At 41.0% G+C, this 18,231-nt stretch overlaps 1 pseudogene; it reads left to right on the top strand.

Moving 5' to 3' along the window:
* The first annotated feature begins 185 nt into the window (after nt 1-185).
* On the top strand, nt 186-5,281 carry LOC122997391 (annotated as a pseudogene).
* Nucleotides 5,282-18,231: the final 12,950 nt, after the last annotated feature.

Raw genomic sequence — 18,231 nt, 5'->3', positions numbered from 1 at the left:
CAGTCCATACTGGGCAGGACTGGTAGTGGGAGGGGCTGGAGATGGAGATGAGGGGGGGGGGGGTGATGTTGGCAGCACTGACCGTGCCAAATGTACACATGAGGGAAGTAATGTGATCTGAGTTGAATGACAGGACCTCTATTTTTTGGACAGAGGTTTGACAAGGCTATAAAAGAAGCCGACACTCTGGCTGCAGGCAGAACAGAGAGACAGAGAGACAGGGAGCATCTCAGGAGAAGACCAGTGGACTTAACTCTACCTCCAGTTACCTGCAGTGAGATTAAACTACATCCTATCAAAGAAGAAAAATGGTCCTGCACAGTGTTGAGGAACTGGTAAGATCTGCTGATGTGTGTGTTACTTTTAAATGATCGCAATTATGAGAAGGCCTAGGAGGCGGAAAGAGTCCCAAAAATGAGCTGTAGGATTTCTGTGCTTGCAACTTTTTAAATGAGGGGATGGAGGGAAAATTAATTCATTTTCTCTCTCTGGGTTCAAACAATTTTCTATTTGTTCACATAAGAAAATAAAAAAATAGCTTCTGGTTTTAACGTACTGCTGGAAACTGATGATGCTTTGAACATGTTGGGTGAAAGGATTCATTTCTTGGACAGATGTTTGATTTATTTTGCCTTCTGTCCCTTTGAAATGTAAAAGATGACTAGAAATATATTGTAGTGATGCATTTAATGAGAGATTGAAACAACCAAAGTGAAACTTTTACATGTGATGCCAGAACACCTGAGGTGAAAGATAAATAAAACTAGAAAACGCTCGATTAAAACAACTCAAAATAACCTCAATCATCTCTTAATCTATGTACACAACCTGAAATAAACTCTTTCATTTACCTCATTTTATGGCTCAATTAGCGCTCACTCTGCAAGCTTAAGGGAAAGGCTGCTTAATTACAACTTATGTTTAGGTAAAGGTAATTAAACATTAAGCAACACTGATCACTGCTAAGCATCAAATTGAATTGTTTTATCTGATAAAGTTACTTATTTCTGCACATTTCAACTTCATATTTTGAATTTCTTACTGTGTTCTCCTCCCTGTGAGGATTAAAAGTCGGTTAGAATGATTAATAATGATCCAGTGATTACATGAGTGATTCATTAACTGGACATATAAACAGTCGTCCCTCCGGAGCTGAAGTGTGTGTGTTAATGTGTTGAAGCTGTGGTGTGTTAGCAGCATGACTTGGCTCTGCAGACACTGAATGCTGAGAGCAGCTCCTGTGTTTTAACTCTCTGGATAAGACCAAACAAAAAGCTCTCCCGCTGAGCTTTGATTAAGACATCAAGTTAACAGGGAATTCTGTTAACAGCTTCAGTCCTTTTCCTTTGCAAATGTTCTCATGGTCTCATATCATCTTTCACATGTACAGAACAAGTCTCAGGAAGCGGGAATAGTTTGTGTCATCTGTCGCCAGCAGCCTGATAGTAACATTGGTGATTTACAAACTGAGACTCCTTCTTATGTTTCATTAACTTGGAGTCACTGTGGACAAAATGCAGAAAATATAAAAGCACCAACAACTGTGAAACAACTCCGCCAGTGATTCTGTCTTCAACATTAAAGTCATTAAACCTTCAACAAAATCCAACAACTGCACCAAACAACTTCAAAAATCTTAAAGAATCGAAACTAATACATATAAAATATTAACTTTTCATACATTTTATTCTATTCTACCTCAAAATAATCAAATTATATGTTATTATGGCTCATTTTGAGTCTAAAAAACACTACTGGAACCACCAAACAAATCATCTCACCTTATTTGAAGGTTTTTTTGTATTTAAATAAATGTGTAAGGCTAAATGTGAGCACTACTGTAGTATTTTAAACTTAGACTTAATGTTCACCTTTTTAAAGCTCAGGGCAGATATTTAGACATTGGTATGACCTTAAAGAGACACGTCACGTACAACATCTCCACCTCTTCTCTCCCTTCAGGTGACCGGTAAGAGGTCAGAGGGCAAAGAGGCGGCAGCCAACTTCCAAGACGGCGTGTACGAGACAGCTGTCCATCAAGAGAAGCAGGATGACCGCAGGTCCCACAAAGCGCTGGCGGAGGAGAACGACAGCGGCAGCGAACAGGAAGAAGTCAGCGTGGCTGCTCTCAATGTAAGAATCCACTGATAACAGCAACAAGAGCGCTACTCAAGTATCTGTTGTCACCAGGACAAGGAGAGGAAGTCATTGGGCTGTTATCCGTGACTTTGCTCTGTATCAACACGTGTTGGCAGAGCTCAGGATGTACTTTGTTTTTATTTAATGACAAGCATTTGCCTGAAGATGATGGTGAAGCAAAGGCAAAGAGACAAATGAGACTGATACAGTAAATACTATTTAAATCCTGCATATGATCTCTAACTGGGTTTGAATTTAGTCTCCTCTGAGCTTCACTTCAGCTCCATGCTGCCACCTGGAGGCATTCACATATATTTTCATACCAATTTCTAGTAAACTAGACTTATTCTTTTTTTCAGGAATCATTTTTTATCATTTTAAAAACAAATACACATGTCTTTTTCCATCTTTTTATGATTGTGTAAGGGTAAAAAGTCAGTATAAATGCTACAAACCTCATTTGACAGATCAATAATCACTAAAACAATCTGAGGAGCCAATAAGGATCAAGTCCAGCTGTGATGCTCCTACATTGAGATCATGTTTACAAGTTACACAATATCATTAATTCACACTCTGAAATATACTAATATGTACCTTTACTTTTTATATTTAAGCAAATATTTCGTTTTAATCAATGAATACTTTCATAAAGATGAAGATGAGAAGCCGCTTTTCGAATATGTTTCTTCATTTAGTTGTTGATGTTGTTTGTTGAAGTCCTGTGTCTCGTCTCTGCCCTGTCAGACGGATAAAAGCGGCAAACTGAAGCTGGAGACTGTGGACGACCTGTTCAACATCCTGCAGCTGAGGAAGAGGAGGAGGGAGAGGAAGACTCCCATCCGCAAGAAACGAGAGCCGGAGCCTGAGTTTGTGGTAGGATTATAGTCTTCACATTTTTTATATTTCTAAACATGTTCTTGTCTTGATAAGTTGATATTCAGCCTTGTTTGCTTGAAGGCAGCATCTAGTGGCTGTAAGAGGAAATGCAGCTTCAGAAACACTGATTTCATTGAACCTCTGTCTTCATACTGAAATACTCTGCAGTGACGCTCACATGTAGCCACCTTTGATGCAGGAAGTTGTAAAAGCTGCTGCTGCGGGGAACTGACCATATCATACATTTAAGAGCTAATGAGGAAAATACAGTCTTTTCAGATTTGTATTTGTTTTTAAACCTTCTTCTAGTTATTTTAAGCTTCAGAGAAAGAAAACTATAGATTATATGTAATTTTTTTTGCATATATCTTCCAGCCAGAGATTGTGGATCAGAAGCTGTTCCTGACAGCAGCCATGGAGAACAAAATGGCTGTAGTGGAGAAGTACCTGAGTGACGGAGGAAACCCCAACGTAGCCGACCATGTGAGTGTCGCCTCTGTAGAAACATCTCATTAAACACAAAGTATTCCTAAGTAATCTTTATGTTTGTTTGTCTTATCAGTATTTTGCTTTTAATTCATCGATTGTTTCAGTGAACAAACTGTTGAAATATTAAAAAGGAAACTTTTTAAAACCTATATCCAGTTCCAGAGGACAGCGCTGCACAAAGCCTCATACAAAGGACACGTGGAGGTGATGAAGAAGCTGCTGGAGGCCGGAGCTGCCATCGAGAAAAAAGACAAGGTGAGAGGATTGAAAACTCCATACATTTTTTTGTTCCTTCTTTCTCCTTTCACTGTCTCTGTCATACATGCACATAGACACACACACATACAGTAGTCTAACAGTCGAGTGTGTGTTTCAGCTGGAGGCCACAGCGGTCCACTGGGCCTGCAGAGGAGGCAGCCTGCCGGCCCTGCAGCTCCTCCTCGACCAGGAAGCCAAGTTCACCTCCAGAGACAAGGTTTGTCCACACACTGAACTTGGAAATTGGGTTTCCTACAGGTCACCTCTGCTGCATAGAGTTCTTATTCTCTCAGGTGCATCTAAAAGCCAGTACAGTATGTGTTTGTTACTTTAGCACCATCTGGTGGTCGTATTAAAAACAACACCAGTGCAGGAATATATTTTCACAAAGTGTGCACAAAAATAAAGATTGAGCCTTTAATGTTTTAGTGGCATTTTCAGTATTTTTCCTGCATAAATCAAGAAATCCTCTCTCCGTGTTTGCTTTCTCCAGTTGCGCAGCACTCCTCTCCATGTAGCTGTGAGGACAGGACACTATGAGTGTGCTGAGCATCTCATTCACTGCGGAGCAGACGTCAACGCCAAAGACAGAGTAAGGACTCAGACAGACCGAAGATCCAGACATCTGCAGCTAGTCTTCTTACAGCTACATTAAATCTCCTGCAGCAGGACACAAAGCTAATTCAATCACTGCAGGGGTGCTTGTCTGTGGCTTACAGCAGCAAAATGTGCTGCTACAGACTTGTATTTATATTCAATTACAAAACTCCAAACTAAATATGTCACACTCTGACACACAACAGCTTATTAGAAATGAGTGTTTTTATCATTGGGATTGTAAAATGATTCCTAATGAGCTTTACATATGCTGAATGTCTGTTTTTCCTCCCTGAGTGTAGGACGGAGACACGCCCATGCATGATGCTGTGAGAATAAACAGATTCAAGATGATCAAGCTGCTGATGATGCACGGAGCCAGTCTCAAAACCAAGAACTGTGTAAGTACAGAGTATCACCTCACAATATACAGTACATGACTCCTCAGAGCCTCCATACTGTTATCAATACACAAAATCTATGTCAATAATCTAAGTCAGATATTTACACACAAAACAAATTGTAACCTTTGAAATTATGATGCATTTATTCCCTGAATGTCTTCTTATTGTGTTTTTCTGAACCACTTATTTTCTCAAAACATGTAAAAAAATATTTATTTAAAGTATTTTCTAAAATTAAGATCCTTTATTATAATTTTAGTGTAGCGACACATCTTATACTTTCTTGCTTCAAGATGCAGTTGAACTGAAAACAGATGGAAATACTCTTTCTGCACTGACTGGTTTTTTACATTTGTGTTGAGAAAATAAATTTTCAGGACCCATTTATTGATCTTGTGTGTTTGTTTCTTTTTGTACAGGATGGAAAAACTCCGATGGAAACGCTGTATTCATGGCAGAACGGAGCCAAGAGCCTCCTGTGTAACTTCAGCGAGTAGAAACCAGTAGAATCATGAGTTTCAGCCACAGAATGTACTGGATTATCAGGGAAAAAATGTTGTAGACAAAGGGAAAAAAAACTTGTATTTTTCTAGTCCTGTCTGGTTTGTCGGGCAGGACTGTCCATGGCATTTCCATACTGAGGAAGCACACAAGTCTTTTGTTTTGAAAATCTCTGTTTTTTCAGGGAGGCTTTGCTGAGTGTTCACGCTCTCTTTCAGAGAACGCCCTGCATCACATTCAAACTGTCTCACGTGTTGACTGACAGATATTCAGCCAGAGTGTTTGGGTGTGTTGGAGAGCATTAGTCGCTAACATCCAGCGCCTCCTTCTGGTTCAGGGATTTGAACCTGTAGGTTATTGGCAGGGTTACATTTTCTCAGATGTTAATTACACATATATTGTATCTAGTGTAACGTCACATGGGAGAAGAACCTTCCGAAAAAAAAAAAACAGCAGGGATGTGAGCTTTTGATCAAAAATGTGAAATCTAATCAGGATGTTGTTAATAATGTGATTATTAGCACTGGTAGATTCATTGATCGCCAAATATTGCTGGACAATGTCTCGGCTGACAACATGAGGATGTTTTCTTTTTCTCTTTCTTAATATTTATTTGAAGCTGAGTTGAAGTCAGCGATGCATTGAGAAGATGATTTATTTATTGATGAATGATGAGTGTAAGCGATCGCTTTTGATTTATGTCAATACAATACACTTAATAACTGAGTTACTGGTTGTCTAGAGTTATACTGTAGTTGGTTTAAGGATTTTTATGGTCTGACTTTAACCAAATATATAAACTTGGAATTTACTGATTTTTATTTACTGACATCATGGAAACAAATGGGATACTGCTTGAGATTTTCATCACCTGGTTGACACTTTTCTCTCAGTCCCATTGGATCAACAATCAGTGGATCCATTCCAGAGTAAAACTGAAGTGAATCGTTTGTATCAAATTACTGCGGCTCTGTGTGAGAGTGTTTTGTTGTACTTAAACATTCAGAGAAGTTGAACCAAGTTCTTTGGTCTTATGCTTTTTAAGTTTGAGAGACGAGACAGGACAAAGTAAGTTTTTGGATCAGGTCGAGAAGAATCTCTCCACTTACACTTTTAACACTTTACACTTTTTAAATAAGAACAAATACCTAGATTGTAAAATAGACAACAGTTTTACATTTTATTTCCTGCAAGGACATGTGTTTATATTGCATAATAACAGATCTGGCTCCATAATATTCTGCAGGTCTTATCTGCAACAAAATTTCAAATAAAAGTACAATTTATCATTTTGAAAATTAGTTTCAGGATTATTTTAATGTTTTTTTCTGCTGCCAAATACTCTGTGAATCTAATTTTCCATATGTCTGCAGGTTTAATCTTTAGACTAAGTTTGTCTTTTTCCCATTTTCATCTACTGGAGTTCAGTTTGAACATCTGGGGTCTAAATAAGTTATCCAACGTATCACATCAGTGATACAAACAGAGCTTCAACTGGCCCCACAGAGGAGATATTCTGGGGATAGTGTGAGAGGGATGGAGCTGAAACTGTTAGTTCAGAGGATGTTTGACAAGTGTTGATGTTGATACAACAGATCTTGATATATGAATGGTTATCGGATTCCTTTTTTATTATTAAAGATGTATGTAAATCTTGCCTTGTATTTATGGATTGATTGAATAAAACAGATTTTGAATTTAAGCTGTTTTTTATTGTTGACAGAGCTTCACTTCCTCACTGAGTGCATCAAGTATTCTGAAATAAGAGATTCAAAATCCCGCTGACATTTCTAGTGATGTAAAAAGAAAAAGCAATGTTTCATAATCAATTAAAAACATGCCTTAAAGTGACAGGAGCTAAAACGGCCTGTTTCAGACAGAGGCTGAACTGAGGGGCTGCATAAAGGACCAGTATAAGAAAATTAGGAGTTTTTAACTGTGAATCATGCAAAGATATACCAGTAGAGCCCCAGAATAGAAATGTAGAGCTAGAAATGTGCAGAACTTCTTCAACTGTCTGCAGTTTTATTGATGGATTGTGCTAAAGGAAGTTGTACAAACAGACAGTTCTTGGTAATTGTGGACAGCTAAGCTAGCTGGTTTATTGGACGATGATTAGCTAATGCTAATGCAGTGCAATACTCCTCCTCACTTTGTTTTCTGCTATGAATGGATTTTAATGTGACACGGAAAATTCATGTCACAATGAAAAACAGCTCTCTCAGTTATTAAAGATAAAAGGCTGAACAACTTGTCATTTAACATGTTTTTCATGTAATTACGCTACAGTAAATGCATACATAATCAGGAAATACAAATAACAATGTGTATTGCATTTCACTTTATTTATTTCTTTATTTGATTTATTTTCATTGTGGCATTTAAAACCTTGCGCAGCTCTTTCCCTGATGTTAACCGAAGTGTTTTTGTTGCCCAAACCTAATCACGGGGGACTCAAGATGCAAACTACTACCTCTACTCAACATACACTAGAAATAATGCTGCCATGTTATATGATCAAGGCAGCAAAAACAGCAGCATTCCATCCAGTATAGACGCTTCCAGACAAATTTATGACAGATTATGAAACTGAATCAACTGATCAAGATGCTGGAGGCAATAAGTCACATGATGTTAATTCCCATTGAGGAACAAAAGTGCATTTACAATGTAAAAACTGTTGAACAAACAATGACACACATCCAAACCAAATGTGCTGAGACAATGTGAGCAACAAGTGGTGCTTGTTGCTCACAACTGCAGGTCTCCACTAGAATGTATTGCACCTGGTGTGCTCGATAACATTGCACATATGCCAGAAATCGTGAAAAATTTTATGGGTCTTGTGCATGGGTGTGGCAAAATGGCTTGATAGAGGCTCATTTTAGCCTCAGATTTGAGGGGTTGGTTTTCAAACAATGTCTTAGATACTAGAATATTTTTTTAGGCATGGCCTTTCCTCATCATTCTCTAGAAAACCTTTCAAACCTGTCAGGTAATGAGTCAGTCAGACTTCAACTTGTGAGGACGTCTATTAGGTCAATCATGGCTGTAAACATCCCAGGAGTGGTAGCGATGGTGTTTTTCTACCTGCTGGTCCTTGGAACTGGCATCTGGGCTTCCTTCAAGTCCAAAAAGGAACAGAAAAAGAGTGCAGCTACCAGAATGGACATGGTCCTGCTGGGAAACCGAAGCCTTAACCTAGTGGTGGGGATCTTTACTATGTCAGGTGAGCTCGCAGGCATCATTGCTTTTGTCCCGTGGAATTCTGACATTTCTTTCGTGATGATGGAATAGAGTTCAATCTCATCTTAAATATTTCAACCAGAAAGGTCTTTGTGAAAATGAAGATCATTCTGGGTTAAAAGTTGCTTTAATAAACACTTGATAACTCATCTTTTTCTGCATCTGTACACACACAGTACTTCAAATTTGAAGGATTCATTGTAAAATGAGATTTACCATCTGAATATTTCTGTTCCATCTCTGGCTGTACCTGGGAAAGGTAACAATGAAGCATTTAGGGAACTGAAATAAACAGTAGATTACTGTGGTATTGATCTCCCCGTTGCTTTTGTTACATTTAATTAGCTTTATGAAGTTACGTCAGTTTCTGGACACTTTCACAATAAAAGTAAGAAAGAGAAAATATTTTTTGTAATAAGTTTGTCTTAACCAACCACCCCAAAAAGTTTAATTACTGTCTGTGTTTTGAGTGTGTTGCCTGCCAGTAGTTATTTTTTATTTTTCCCTCATATTCAACTGATGAAAATATTACTGACACAAATATGAAAAACTGTTGGTACCAGACCTTGTATTGTATTGTATTGTATTTGTTGGGACAATGTACAGTTTTAAACATAAATGCTAACATTTGATGCATTGCACCAGAGTTAGCTTTAAAGTTAATTTTCCTCTGCAGTCCCTTACAATTAAAACATATAACAGCACAATAACAAGCAATACAAAGTAAAAAACACACAGGACACACTACACAAAATACAAAGCATACACCCACAATGTCAACCAGAAATCAACAATGCAAGCCTGTCAAAACAAAAGCAAGATTATTTGGGAAGACCATGAGATCAAATCCAGTCTCAGTGGCCACAGAGCTGAGCAGCCTTCAGCAGATTCTTCAACCTGGTTCTGAACGCACTGATTGAACTGCAGCTCTTCATATCATCAGGGAGGACATTCCACTGAGTTGTGGCTTTTACAGAGAAAGCTGACTGTCCAAATGCAGTGCGACGAAATGGTCTGGTACAATCTTGTATAGAGGATATTCTGGAGGATCTAATAGAACTTACTGAGCCAGTGTACACAAAGTCACATAGTGGAGGAGGGGCCAAACCATTTAACATTTTATAAACTAGGCACAAATGTGAGAATAATCTAAAATCCTCAAATCTCAGTAAATTATATTTCTCCAGAACCCTACAGTGATGGAAATGCATTGGCTTTTTGCCAAGAGTTTTCTACACATAATCAGAAATATAAGCTCAGAACAGTTAAAGGCATCAGAGAATTGAGAAATAAGTAAATACAGTAAATAAATTAAAGGTGCAAGTGTTGTGTCGAATTGTTGCAGAAAAATGTATCAGAGCAAAAAAAACTCTCTCTTAATAAAAAGGGAGTCAGAGGTCCAAGCAGCAAAGTGTTCTTTAATGCCGGCAAAAAAGGGGAACGAGTAGCACCTTTTACAAAGTATCAAATCGCTCCAAAGGTTTTTCTCTGGGGCATTGTTTTTATGTCCTTGGGTCAGCTTAGGCCACACCTTATCATCCAGCCTCCCTAATTTTTGACCAATTATTATGTTACTTTTTTCCTCGTCACTTGTTGCTGGCAAAAACTCTTCAGACCATGTTTTGAGCTGTTTGTGGGCATATCTCGGCCCACATAATTCTTCCTGATTGTGTCCAATTTTTTATATATAAGTATTGGGAATCACTTTATACCATTATTGTCCAGTTGTCTTCTGGCCTCTTATTTTATTCTAGTTATTCTTAGTCATTTTACACCCTTATTTCTTGATCTCTTCCAGAGGGTATTTTTTCTAAAAGGTGAAGACTTTAATGCAGACCCAAGCAACATGACATGTAATACAAACACACTCAAATTTCTCCAGTGTATGATTATGATTCTTCTACTGTGCCTCTATATGTACAGTGTGATTAAATATGGTTCGTGAGATTATAACTACACCAATACAAATTGTATCACACTAGCCCTTATTGCTTATAAACTTGTAAAATCAATCTGCATAGCTTAATATTGTCTTTAAGCACACCAATGACTTCTAATGAAACTACACCACATTTCCCCCCTTTGGGACTAAAAAGTCCAATCGATAATGCTTGGGGATGATAAGGTCCCATTGCCAATCGATATTTATGTACACTGTATTTAGGTTCACAAACCATGTCATCTCTTAATAACAGGGATCCTGCAATATGGGGAATGGGTGACAAATACATCTAAGTCATAGGGGTTCAGGCACATTCATTTAGTTTCAGTATCATAAGTATTAGTAGTAGTCTTAGGTAGCAAGAAAACAAATCAAAAACAATCATTGGACAATACAGTAGTTAGTTGACTGTAGGACTAGATTTCGGTCCTTCCCATAATGAGGGTGGAGCGGGCAGCAGGTCAGTCTCCACTGAGTTGTCGTCAATTTCTCGTTTAGTAGTGGAGCTGACGCCCTTCCCCCCTTTGATGCCTTCTGATTCAGTGTATAAGTACTGCATGGGTTACGGCAGTTGTGGTTGCTGTTCCTGGCGGGTCCTGCTCCTCAAGAGCCATGGAGTTGATGGTGGCTTGTGGGGTGGTGGTGGTCTGCTCTCAGTCCAGGTGGGTCCTGTCGAAGGTGGCTGGAATGTCCAGGTATACACACCGGCCCAACCTGGAGCTGCATTTCCCCCTGGTGTTGGTCCTGTTGGCATGTGTAGGCCATCCTGGTAATCTGCATTGGATTGCCCATCCATGCCGTAATAGTACAGCCACTGTTCAGCCATGTCTACCTGGGGTGGAACATCACATAATGAGGATTGACACAGACTTCTGCCAGTTATTACTCCTTTTCCTCCTCTGCTTCAGCATCCATCTCCCTGTCAAGCTGCCATAACTCAAGCATTTTTTTATACTTCTGCTCGTATCTAGTTGATAGTCGTTCTAGTCCTGCCTTACCATATCTTTGTAGGAACATGTGAGTGCTAAACAATATATCTTCTCCATAGAATATAGTAATCATGTTGACTGTATATTTAGTGGTAAGGGGAAAGTAGGGAAAATCAGGATAGTCGTAATATCTTGCTGTTGCCTGATTATATCCTGCTGTTACTAAATCATATTCATATGTTAATGAGATTTTAGCACAGTCCTCCCCTACCACCTGATGGTCTTTTTGGTACTCCAATGGGCTCCTGGTTCCATGCTATGTATATGTTATCATCCAATTTCCATGGAGTCTGAGCCGTTCGCCTAATTCTTTTGGTTGTTCTATTTTTTTACTACCTGCTCACTAATTACAGTAACTTGTCCCATTACCATAACTGGCGCGCATATCCCTTTCCACTTTTTAGGTAACGTTACTTTTACTTGTTGGTTGTCGTCACACAGCCAAAATATATCTGCTAGTGGTCTTGTGCCGTTGTCTAAGGATGGTAAGATGAACTGACTGTAGTACCTATTATTGTTCATAACAATCAGTGGTAGCCCTTGATCTATTATAACTTGTTCACATTGTATTGCTGCAGTGTTTGTAGTACTATATATAAAGTAAGGCATGCTGCTTGGTAGGTGTTTAACTCTCCCCTGTTCTGGCATACGCAGCCACCTATAATCTAGCCGTAGACCATCTTCTGATTCTACACTTAGCACTATTCCCAAGTTGCTAACATTATTCATCGTTGTCCCCATTTGTTTCAATGCTACCTTTTCAGTTTGTTGCTGCAGCTTACCATTGAGCGCTACCATTTTCTTTTTCATTTCTTGTCCCCTTGTTATACAGAAGGGATGTTTTATCTTTTTAGTTATTTTAGTTAAGGATGGTGTCCAGGTGTTTAGTTCATTATCTACTCGTTGAGGGCATATAGATGTATTTTTTGTCAAATCCATATTTGTTATACTCTCCCAACTTGCCATTACCGTTGCACAGTAAGCAAAGCAAGTGGATTTATTTGAACATGTTTCTTCTTTTATCCCTGGAATTGGTTTTATTTCTGGCAGTCTTTTTGAGTTATAGCATGTAATACAAGCGCGTTGGCTGACCTGTCTAGCAGAATATTTTACCAATTGATAAAACAAATTGCTCTCCCATCCTAATACCTCCTCTTCATCACTTTGGTGCACTGTTTCCTGCAGGCTTCTAACTTTACTATCGTTCACATACACCCGAGTCAATTTGATCGCTTCTTCGGCATTCATTATGCGTTTGGACCTTATGTTCGTACACTGATTGTAAGAGCATTGCACCCGTATTTGTACTATCCCCTCTGCCAGGCATTGTTGGTGGACTGCATATGTGTCTATTTTCACGTCTCCAGGTCCTAATGTTAGGGTTTGATTGTACTGGGCTGATCTTATGTATGTGAGTGCAATTACCTCCTCCTTCCATATCTTTCCCTCTAATGCTGCTACTAGGCCTGTGGCTAGGGCGCACTCTTCCAACTGCTCTTCCTCTGACACTCTTCCTGTGCTACTATACCTAGTGAGCATTAAACCCATCCCCAAAATTACTAGTAGCAACGCTTTCCGTCTGTCACTCCCTGGACTTCTCTCATGCTTTTGTCTTCCGATTATAGTAACTCTGTGGGTTACATTCAATGGGAATGGCTCCGGCTGATACTTCCTCTCCTGATGAGGCACCTGAAGTTTCCCTGACTTCTGCTGGATCCTCATGACTCTGTCTGACTGGGGTTGAGCTACTACTCTGTGGCTCACCACTCGTTGACCCTCTAACTGTCTCTCCTCCCACTGCTTACTGACTCTCCACGTCTAGCAGCTAATCTTTGTGATCTTCTTTCTCCTTGAGGCCCGCACTGCTGTCTCTCCTCTTGTCGGGAGGCGTTGCCGTCCCGTTCTGGTTCTTGTCGGCGTCGTGCTCTGCAGCAATGGTTGAGATGAAACCAAAATCTCTTACCCTCTACTTTTAGTGCAGTTGGGGTGGCTAGGATCACCTTAAAAGGTCCTTCTCGCCTTGGCTGATCCCACTTTCATTTGAATACTTTTACGTAGACCCAATCACCAGGCTCGACTGTCCTCAGTTGTTCTGGGATTTCCACGTCCTTGCTCTCAGCCACAGTTTTTATCTGTTGAAACACAACCTTGTGTATTTGGGTTAGATGTTGCAGATAACATGTTAGTTCTCTTTCACATTGTTCAAGGGGTGGCCCTTCATATGGCCCCCTACGATAGGGAACCGGCATCGGTCTCCCTGTAAGCGCTTCATGCGGTGTTAGATGCGTTAGTCTGTTAGCTTGTGTTCGCATAGACATTAATGCCAACGGCAAAGCATCCACCCAGTTAACCTTGTACTGGCTATCTGCCATAATTTTCCTAAGCTTCGTCTTTAAGGTACCATTTGCCCTTTCCACAGCCCCCTGAGACTGTGGATGGTACACACACCCAAACTTTTGTTTGATCCCTAACATCTTTAAGGCTATTTTGAGTGTCTCCGCTACAATTGACGGCCCATTATCAGAACTGATAGTGTCTGGTATTCCAAATCTCGGAAAAACCTCTTTGCACAAGAACTTAGCTACAGATCTACAGTCTGGACCTTTCGTTGGGATCGCTTCTATCCATCTGCTGAATCTGTCGATTACCACCAGGATGTATCTGAACCCTTTTACTCGTTCTGTCATATCTATGAAATCTAACATTAAGTGGCGAAACGGTCCTTCTGGTGGTGGGATGTGTGCTATTGGTGCTGAAAATGCTTTCCTTACATTATGCTGTGCACACACCTCACATTCATGCAATGTTCTATCCACCATAGCCGCTAAATATGGCGACCACCATACCTTCTGAAGCCTTCTCAATACCTCTCCCCTTGCACAATGGTCCCGGCCGTGAGCATCACGAATTGCGATTTGTATCAGTGATGTGGGGAGAACAAAGTGGCCTTGTGCACTGCGCCATAGCCCCTGTGAGGGACCCTCTTCTGTTATTTTAACCGCCCCCCTTTGAAGCCATGTAGAGTGTGCATATGGACCTGACTGTTGTTGTGCTGCAATAAGGGATGCTAAGTTTGTTAAGGGTTCACAATCTTCTGCCACTAGCTGTGGTCCCATACATGTGGATGTAGCTATACGTTTTGCAGCCTCGTCTGCCAAGTTGTTACCCTTGGCAATCAATGAGTTTGTTTTTTGGTGTGCTGCACATTTGATGATGGCTAGTGCCTTAGGGTGATGTATAGCTTCCAGCAAAGCTGATATAGCCTCCCCATGGGTTACTGGGGAGCCATCTGCTCTCAAAAAACCTTTGTTTCCAAATAACTCCATGAACATGGCATACTGCGTATGCATACTGTGAGTCTGTATAAACATTCAGCGTTTTGTCTGCAGCCAAATGACATGCCGCAGTCAAAGCCTTAATTTCTGCCAATTGTGCTGAACAAGGCTGAGGCAATTTCAATGTTTGTACTTCCGTAAAGGTATCATCGGGATGCAACTGTATTATAGCATATCCAGCGTGGTTTCCTGTAGCATCCCTGAAACAAGAACCATCTACAAAAAGTGTAAGTTCTGCAATTATAGGCTGGTTATGTAGGTCCTGACGAGGACGTAGGAACACATCTGTAGACTGGACGCAATCATGTGGTGTGCCTTCTATAGGCAGCATCATGCGTGTGGCTGGATTAACTATAGTGCATCGTTGAACTGTGAGTTCAGGGGCTGAAAGGATTACCTCATAGCCTGTTCGTCTTGCTTGTGTTAACACAAATCTGGGGCTCGTGATCAAAGCGTGCAGCTGATGAGATGTGTACAAAATGGTTGGATGGCCCATTGTGATAGCTGATGCCTTCTGAAAGGCAAAGGCAGCTGCTGCTAGCCCCTGATAGCAGGGTGGCAGACCTGTTTCAATGTTGTCCAATTTGGTACTATAGTATGCTAGTGGTTGCTTACCTGTTGGCGTATCCTGCATTAGTACCGCACATGCATAGCCTGCTTTTTCTGCAACATATAAATGAAAAACATTAGCATAGTTAGGATTACCTAACACTGGTGCTTGTTGCAGGTCATGTTTTGAAGCCAAAAATGCGCCCTCAGCTTCAGCAGTCCATTGCAACTCAGCTGAGCCATTTGTTTGTCCTGCAGCACGGATTAGGCCACGTAGTGGGGCTGTTTTTATAGCATAATCACAGATCCATGGTCGACTAAATCCAGTCATTCCCAGGAATGACACCATGTGGCCCACTGTCTGAGGTTTTGGAGCTTTTGATACTGCCTCGATTTGTGAGGGAGCGATTGCTCGTTTATTGCCACATAACTGTCTTCCTAAATACTCTACCTGTGTTTGGCAAAACTGCAATTTGTCTTTGCTTACCTTATGTCCCCCTCTTGCTAGAGCCTGTAGAACTGAGAGTGAGTCCTGTACACATTGTTCTTTTGTTAGACTACAAACCAGCAGATCATCTACATACTGTAGCACTGTGCTAGTGACGTTTAGATGTTGCAAATCATTGGCTAGAACTCTGTTAAAAATTGATGGGCTGTCCACGTAGCCTTGCGCAAGACGTGAATAAGTGTACTGCTGGTTTTTATATGTAAAGGCAAACAAGTATTGTGAGTCTAGATGCAATGGTACACTAAAGAATGCTGAACATAGATCAATGACTGTGTACCAGCAGGCATCATGAAGAATATTAGATAACAGAGTGTGTGGGTCTGGGACCACTGGCGTTTCTGCATCTACAATAGCGTTAATGGCACGCAAATCATGTACCAATCGATAATCATTTGAGTGTGGTTTCTTGATAGGAAAAATTGGTGTGTTGCACGGACTTTTTGTTGGTTTTAGCACGCCTGCTGCTACCAAGCCCTTGATGGTGGGTTCTATACCTGCTATTTGATGGGGCTTTAACGGGTATTGTTTTTTATACGGCAGTATGATGCCCTGTTTTGTTTTAATTTGGACCGGCTGCGCTGACCTAACCAACCCTACATCTGTTTTATGTTGTGACCACAGCCCCTGTAGTAATAGCTCTGTAGTAATAGCACACTGTGTTCTTCTGAGAGTGGCGCTTGAGTAGGAGATCTCTGGCTGAGCAACACTTGGATCCCAGTGCCTTCATCATACGTTCGTAGGGATATTTTCAGATATTGTCCACTGGCAGAGGACTGCACATGTTTTTTTTTGAGTTGGTTTCCATGTTGTTATTTGTAAGGCTTTCTTCACCATAGGTCCCATGTCCTTAGCCTTTTTTCCAACTGCAACCATGAGAGTGACATGTGGGGTGGAGTTGGCCACTTGGAACCAATGGCGCAATTTTGGTGGCAGGATGACTGCTGCTGCAGCTCCTTGTGGTCCTACATAGAGGTCCTGACATACCATGGAGAATATTTTTCCACCCACCAGCTCTTTCCAACATTCTCTGTAATCCGTGTGTTGTTGGGTTTCATCATACAGCATAGTACAGTGCAGTGGCGGCTGTGGTTCAGATGCAGAGGGCAGCTCTCTTTGTACCCACGCTTTCCAGGTGTTCCACTGGTGTATTAGCTCTGAGTTGGGCGGCCATTGTATCCAATATACTGCAGGCTGAACATGAGTAGTTGGTTTTTCAAATTCCTTTAGCCCTTGGACTGTCATCATGCTTGAAACACTGTCTTTTAAGTCCAATTTGAGACCTGTGTGGGTGCAGGTAATAGTTGCCTTTAGTGGGCACAGGATGTCTCGTCCCAATAGGTTGATAGGGGTGTTTTCTGAATAGAGTAGGGGTGCCGTTATTGATTTTCCTGATACTATCATATGCACCGGTCGTGTTAGGGGAATTATTTGGGTTGTCCCAGAGAAGCCTACAGTCTAGATGGATTGTCCTGAGAGGGGAAATGAGGAACCTTCGCTGCCTATACAGGAGTATGTGGCTCCTGTGTCCACCATAAAGGTGTATTCTCGACTCTGTATTTCAACGGCAATAGTGGGTTCTTCTTGTGGTTGTGTTGAGATGACCGGTGTCATGTGTGTCCCCTCTGGCTTCTCTAGGCGCCCCTATTGCCAATCTTTGGCTGGCCCCACCCATGGATTGGTGGGGCAGTCCCTTCGGCGGTGTCCTTTCTGGTCGCACCCCCAACACAACATTTCTTCATCTTGGTTTGAGTTGGACTGGTTTTGGGACTGTGTTTGTCTGTTCATCTGTGGATTTTGTCCTCTTCCTCTCCCAGGGCGATAGTTTCCTCCCCTTGACCTCGGCTGTCCTCTATAGGGGGGCCCTTGATTTACCTGAGGCTGGTTAACATGCACATGAATAGGTGGTAGGGAAGCAGGTGGCGTCACGGGTGTGACTTCAGGCTGTGCTTGGGGCTGTTTGGGTGTCTGGGGTGTTGCAGACTGTGGAGCTAGAGGTTGCTCCACTGCCACTACTGGAGCCTATATTTTTGTTTTTTCCTTTTTTTGTTTGGAGTGTAGATCATTCAATTGGAGCTGGGTGAGCTTACTAGCCAGGTTTTTATTTACCTCCGCTTCTTTCTGTTTTTCTTTTCTCACATTTTCCACATGATGTACAAGATGTTCAGAAAACAGAGGCCAGTCCATTTTCATCAGCCCCACTACATTATTCAAGCGCTTTTGCACTTCTTGAGGCATGGCTTTCTTTGCCATAACCTTGAACAGGCTTTCAGTTGTGCTGTTCTCGTTCCATGCTCCACCAGTTTCCTCCCTCCATTTATTTTGAAAAGACCTTAGGAATTTTGCAGGACACTCTTCATCCCTTAGTCTTTCTCCCTCCAATTTAGATGGGTCCATC

Source organism: Thunnus albacares, chromosome 14 (genome assembly GCF_914725855.1).
Source record: "Thunnus albacares chromosome 14, fThuAlb1.1, whole genome shotgun sequence".
Classification (NCBI taxonomy): domain Eukaryota; kingdom Metazoa; phylum Chordata; class Actinopteri; order Scombriformes; family Scombridae; genus Thunnus; species Thunnus albacares.
Note: the sequence above shows the minus strand (reverse complement) of the source record. Positions and strands in the feature narration are given on the sequence as shown.